Source organism: Haliotis cracherodii, unplaced genomic scaffold, assembly GCF_022045235.1.
Source record: "Haliotis cracherodii isolate W230 unplaced genomic scaffold, xgHalCrac1.p SCAF_4, whole genome shotgun sequence".
NCBI classification, from domain to species: Eukaryota; Metazoa; Mollusca; class Gastropoda; order Lepetellida; family Haliotidae; genus Haliotis; species Haliotis cracherodii.
Window position 1 is genome coordinate 40,229,366 of NW_027266297.1, and position 7,048 is coordinate 40,236,413.

The following is a 7,048-nucleotide window of genomic DNA, read 5'->3' on the forward strand; positions in this document are numbered from 1 at the left end:
ATTGTTTTGTTTCTGTAAACACGGTGTTGAACTGGGTCATATAACAGAATTGTCCACTGAAGGCAATCAGTTGTGTAAACAAACCTTTGAGGAAGGCAGTCCTCTGTATCCACTGGTTAACATAAACACTCAAACACGTTTGTTACTGAAGGTAACCCAGCCCCGTCTCTGTAGTTATGATAGGCTATGTAGTTGATAAATATTTAAGCTCTAATTACATCGTTTAGGCTTCATTTCTCATATAACCATGCCTACTGGTGGATGGAAAGCATATTTGTCTAGTATTTATTTTAATACCAAACATCTAGCCTCCATTTCTGGCCCTGTAAAAACGTATGACATTGTGAAAGAGGAGGGGAAATTTGATATTAGTTTACATCACACCAAGAAGTGGCTGGCATCACAAGATGCCCATTCGCTTCAGCGACCTTTAAGATACAAGTTCAAGCGGAACAAAGTGGTGGTTTCAGGCCTTAATGCGCATGGGATATTGACTTGACTGATGTATCTAATATAGCCTTGGGCAATGACGGTGTGAAATACTTACATATACCCATAAATGTATTTACACGATTTCTGTGGAAATTAAAAAGAAAACCACCTTAGAAAAAGAAAACACCAGATGTATTCATCAAGGCCTTGAAGATGATATTTTCCCATGCTACCCTGCCACAAATTATAAGATCTGACAAAGGTGGTGAATTTGATAATAGGAAAATGATGTCTCATTTTAGAAACAAAGACATCACTTACTATGTCACACAGAATGAAACCAAGGCTTCTTATGCAGAGAGAGTGATACGGACCCTAAAGACAACGATGTTCAGATATTTCAAATACAAACAAACGTATCATTACCTGAACATTTTACAAGACCTCGTCCGGGATTATAACCACAGACCTCACATATCTTTGAATGAACAATCACCCTCAGATATTAATCAAACTAATGAAGCTCTAGTATGGAAGGAACAATACATTGATACTTTGACGAAACCAGTTAAATCGAAAGTTGATACCACACAAAAGTCAATGAAGAAATCCTTTAAGTTTAAAGTTGGCGATCAAGTTAGAGTGTCTCCTTTGAGACATACATTTCAAATAGACTATCAGAAAAATGGACTGAGGAACTCTTTATTATTAGGAGACGATACTTCAGAGATGGTATAGCCATCTATCTGTTGAAAGCTATGGCAGATGATCCGGTTCAAGGTAGTTTCTATGCAAATGAACTACAGAGAGTAGACAAGCCTGCAGGCACTGTGTGGAGAGTGGACAAGGTTGTGAAGAAAAGGAAGCGAGCTGGCGTAAAAGAGGTGTTTGTGAAATGGATGGGCTAATGGATGATCAGTGAAGAGTTACCCTATGTGAAGTTTGTGAAGGGAATTCCTTACAACCTGCATGAGGATAACTATCTGGATGTTCGTAATAACAACATGATTGTACTGGATGATCTGATGTCTGAAGCTAAGGATGATAAGCGTATCTCTCAACTGTTTACCCGAACCTCCCACAATAAAAATGTCATCATCTTCCTACTGTTGCAAAATCTGTTTCCTAGAGGCAAGGAGTCACGTGATATTGCTTTGAATTCTCATTATGCGACCCTCTTTAATTCCCCTGTGGATCGACATCAAGTCAACATGTTTGCAAGGCGCATCTATCCAAACAATACTGATCGGTTTATGTCAGTGTATATATTTTTAATTAGGTTTTAAAAACATTTTTTAGTGTTTCCTTTTTATTTTAAAGACGATAGTGTCTCGAGCTCTTAGGTCATATTGGCCGGTCACTGTACATACCCTACCGAAATATCTAGTAAAAAATAAATAATAAATCTTCTTCTCCTTCTTTTATTTTTCTCCTTCTTTTTCTTCTTCTCCTTCTCTCCTCTTCTTTTTATCCCTCTCCTTCTCTTTCTCCTTCTCTCATCCTTCTCACCTTCTTTTTTTTCTTCTTCTTCTTCTTCTTCCCCTGCTTCCATTTTTCCAAAACATCACTCACAGCGGTACATGGAACACATAAATTGGTATGACATATCTGCAGAGGCAACATAGCTGTAACATCACATCACAGAAAATACTAGAAATACATTACTAAGATTTCTCACGTCATCTGGTCCTCGTAGATGAAAGGGATGTCAATGCAAATAGCGTTGGATGGGGGTAGCTTTTGGGTGGATGGATGGGTGTGCCTGGGTATGTGTGTAGTGTACACGAATCATTTTTCTTTCTTTCTTTTCAGTGCTCAATGCTTTTATGGAAAGGTTCTAAATATAAAATGTCTTTTAGGCCCTGTGAGGTACGGTGGGTGTAACTTTGCTTGATATTTAAATATATACACTACTACTACTACTACTACTATTATTATTATTATTATTATTATTATTGATAAGATCTATGAGAAATTTTGAAGATAAGACATATAAGCAAGAAGTAGGCATCTCTGTGGGCTCCAATCGTGCTCCCCTTCTTGCCGATCTGTTTCTCTATGCATATGAATTGGAATTACTGCTCGGATAGGCAAAACCAAAACAAGGGAATTTGGCTGAGAAGTGTAACTTAAACATCTGGTATATTTGTTGATCTGATAATGTCAATGATGATCAAATAGCCATTCCCTTCCACTGATTTACCCAGCTGAACTAGAAATATTTTAACTTGTACAGTATGTCCCCATGTTTTCCCTGGTGAACAATTGACTTGCCCTTGCATGTGTTTATGATGGATGACGCTTATGATACAGTCGGGACTATACAGTCAACAATTTCAGTGGTGGTTTCTTATGAATTTTCTTTTGTTGCCGTTATTCATACATGAATATACAGATCATTTGCTGCATCGTATGATAATTAGGTTTGAGATTCATGTATTTCTTTAAATAACATAAACGCCCATTTACAAAATTACTACTTTCAAATGTATAATGAAACTCATCACCAGCGACCATATTCTACTAGTCCTAAGTTTTATTAGATGAATTAAACCCTTAGAAGACAAATTCTGTCCTAGAACCAGTTATGTATAAACCGATCCTCATACACATTTCAACAGCGGAGAGGGGCCATTGTCCTCATAAACACACACAATTGAAAAACAAACAAATTAAAAGTAAGTTCAAACATTAAAAAGAAACTAAAACAGCTTCGGTATAAACGTGATACCTCCACCTAACATAATTATCAACATGGTCCGTCAAAGGAAAGTCAAGCAAACAGCACTAATCTTGTCATATCTCGTGTAGGACGTTTTGGGACGCCATCAGCCTAACCCATTATCAGAGTCGGATTCGGTGTATTCTCTAAAACAACCACCATCGGTGCTACATGAGCATAAACTATATACAACAAATGTTAAATTTGGGATTATACTTTCTTAGTACAGATTCTCGTACTTTTTGTGGTTGAGTCCCGTCCGGGATTCGAAACCACACTGCCAGAGTGAGGCACCTATTCGCCAGCACACAAAGTCAGCGATCTAGCCCACTCAGCCCACTGAGTAAGTAAGTAAGCCCCAATTGTTGTTTCGAATTCTGGTTCGCCCCGATTATGTTTCTGAGTTTGTAAGCACTTATGCCATATTCACGATACAAGGGAGTTAACTGAATATTTCCACTGGATTGTTACAGTCAGTTAACTCCCTTGCCCCAGGAAGATGACATCATACCCGTGCTCGTGGGTTTCACCAAAATGGTAAACGTTTGAGACCTGCATCACTTCAGGCTTTCCTTCTGCATGAAGCTGGCACGCGGTAATATAACTGGAATACAGTTCAAACCAAACGCACTCTTACCTGTCGACATTGACTGTTGGTCATGTCGTCAACCACTGGTTTGTCCGTCCTATAGTGCATAATGTACGTGATATTGATGATTGTGATGTAAAACAACATTCACTCTAATATCCGAGCAGCAACAATTTACATGTGGATAGCTAGACAATTGAAATTGTGTAAGTAAACTACGTTTATAACGAACACGGTAATAACGAAAAGACCGGATTTTTAGTCCCGGTCATTTGTTGTATAAATGCTGTATATATGCTTAAAACGAACTACGGTTATAACAAACTAAATTTAGTTGTCCCTTTGAGTTCGTTATAACCGTAGTTTACTGTAATTGTATCAAGTGTTTTTAACGACAGTTATCCCTATTTGGAACACGACAAAAGCAAATATATCAAAGTGTGTTGTCAAGCAGCTATGAATACTTAAACAGGTTCCTGAAACCGCAGTGGCACTAACAGACCAGTCTAACAAACGCGTCATTCGTTTGTTGTGGCCTTACATAGATCTGTAATGGCCTATAAATAGCACGTAACATGACAATGCACAAACAGACTGTTTCACCATGATCTCAGCAATCAGATATTGGCCATCCACAATAACCTTCCTTCCTGTCATCGTTACGAATAAATTATACAAGATGGCCATTGGAGTTTTAAAATTTAAATTATCCACTGTAATATGACAACCTAATCATTTCTTAATGTCTATTGTTTGCTTGAGTTACATTAACAGTAGCAGTGTTAACAGTTAGATTCACATTTAGTCTGTGAAATCTTATATTACACAAAATCACCTTCTCGACTCTAAAAATAAAAAAATAAAAAATCCCTATGATGTTTTCATATGTGGAATAGAGCTAGGTAGAGCTGACTAGACTTGCTTTTGTAAATGTTTCTTAATTGTTGTTTTTTCATAAAATAAATATATTCCACAGTCATGGTGCAGGATTCGTGTACTTCTATTTGTGAGACACTTAGGAATTATACACATCAACTGCCGGACAAAACACTGCAAAGTTAAGGTCCGAAACGCAACTTTAATTCATTTCAAATACAAAGGAAACTATGTCTCTCGGTTGATTTTATCATGTTTGCTATTCAATTGAAACATAATCATAGACAGCAAACAATACTTTAAACAAACTTAAAACGGTATTCTTTCTTTTGACTCTTACTTTACATCACCATCGATTAACCATTTCTTGTTTGTGTCATTTTAGCCAACATCACACATGGGTGTGTACTTTCTTTTGCCCGGCAGTATACATGTAGTAAACTGCATTTGGTTATTTCAAATACACAATTCTTTGAGAAAGGGCGACGTGGTAGCCTCGTGGTTATTGCATCCGCGCACCACGAAGGCCCGATATATTCTATTCCGTGATGGGTAAAATGGGTGGAGCCAATTTTCGTGTCCCCGCCGAGATATTGCAGGAATATTAGTAAAGTCTTGAACCACTTTCCCTTACTATCCCAGGAAGTTTGCGAATGTATATACACATACTATACAATAATACTTTTGTTCATAAATAACCCGTTTTTAGTCCACTAAAAGGAAGGCCAAAGGAAGAATTTTAGCATTATTATTGCATATTCCTTAAGTCTTATACTACTACATTTAGGTTGGGTGAACAATGCCAATAATCTTTAATTATACGCTTATTAAACTTAATTTAGGCTAAATAGAATTTAGTGTTCTTAGTTATCATTCTGGGTTTTTTCTACGTGGCTTAAGACATCTGTGTTAAATTGTATAGAAAATGGACCGAATAAGCTTCTAATTATTGAAAGTACTTATTGGGTGTAATTACCTGATGTTGCCTTTTCACCTTGCGTACCTATATTTCTTTTCTTTTTTATCTTTGCAGAATAATTGTATTTCACAAAAGCAAATTAGAAGTAATCTGAAACAGGTTCAAAGGTCTAACAGACATCAAGAAAGGTATCTGGAGCCCTGGATGACACGGTATTTCAGTAGATCTGTGTTATTGCAGTTCCCTGTGTATTTTGGGTGTGTTGATAACCTGCTATGTAACAGGGCGTGGAGTCATCCCTCAGATGACATCCTTACCGTGTCAGCTTGCTGACGGGGTTAACCTCTTTGGTCAAGTGGACAAGGCGTCCGACCTCGGATCAGAAGGTCCGTGGTTCGAATCCCATCACAGGGCTCGGGAATTTTATGGCCGCGACAATTACCTGTCAATAATTCGAATTTTGATATCAGTCAGTGAAAGACTCATATAATAAATCACAGCTTACATAGTATTTCAGCCTTTAACCTCTCTCTGCTATTTCAAGGAAGATCTGCGCATTGGCAGTGTATTAAAAACTCTTTCACTCACTGTGCAGCCAACCTACTTGTACATGTAGATCTACATAAAGTGCGGCGTTAAACAACAAACAAACAAAACATAGATCTACATTATCTGTCATGTGCATTCAACTGTAGCCTGACGGAAACTGACGGGAATACCCGAGTACTAATAGTGTTGACATATTTCTCATTAGTAAACAAGGCTGTCTTAGAAATCTAAAAACACTCACATTACGCAATCAAAATATTTACCTTTTTGATGTGCTACTTGTCTACAACTAATCTCTAACATACTATATATACGCTGTATCGTCTGATTAAAGGAAAAACATTAAGTACATACTTTTACAAATTTAAAAAAGGGAACTAGGAAAATTTGTAAAATTATCAAGTAACAATATGCACGCTGACTAAGATATTACTAGAAGCGGATTCAGAAGATATAAAATACGCAGCGAAGCAAATAGCAGCAGCAGGTGCCTTTCGTACGTGATACCAGGAAGTGCATTCAACTTGAAATATTCGGTTATGGATATCATGCAAAATGGCAGTTCAAAATTAGGCTCGATCAAAGTAAGGTAGTATAAGCCACGTATATTCCCTCCGCATGTGTTGACATGGCGAAAACTTGTACATTCCTGTCGATACTGTCAGCAATCGATGAGGAGTGGTCCCTACTTTCGCTTTCATTCAAATGACGGACAACACAATTCCAGCCAGCCTTGCATTGTGTGTCCCTGGTATTTCCCGTGTTTCCGTATTTCTATTTTTGCCACTGGTTCCACTAAACATTTATTTTTTGATAAAGCAAAAGAACGTTATATATATATATATATATATATATATATATATATATATATATATATATATATATATATATATATATATATATATATATGTGTGTGTGTGTGTGGTGCGTGAGATAAGTATAGCGACGATGTCATTTGCAT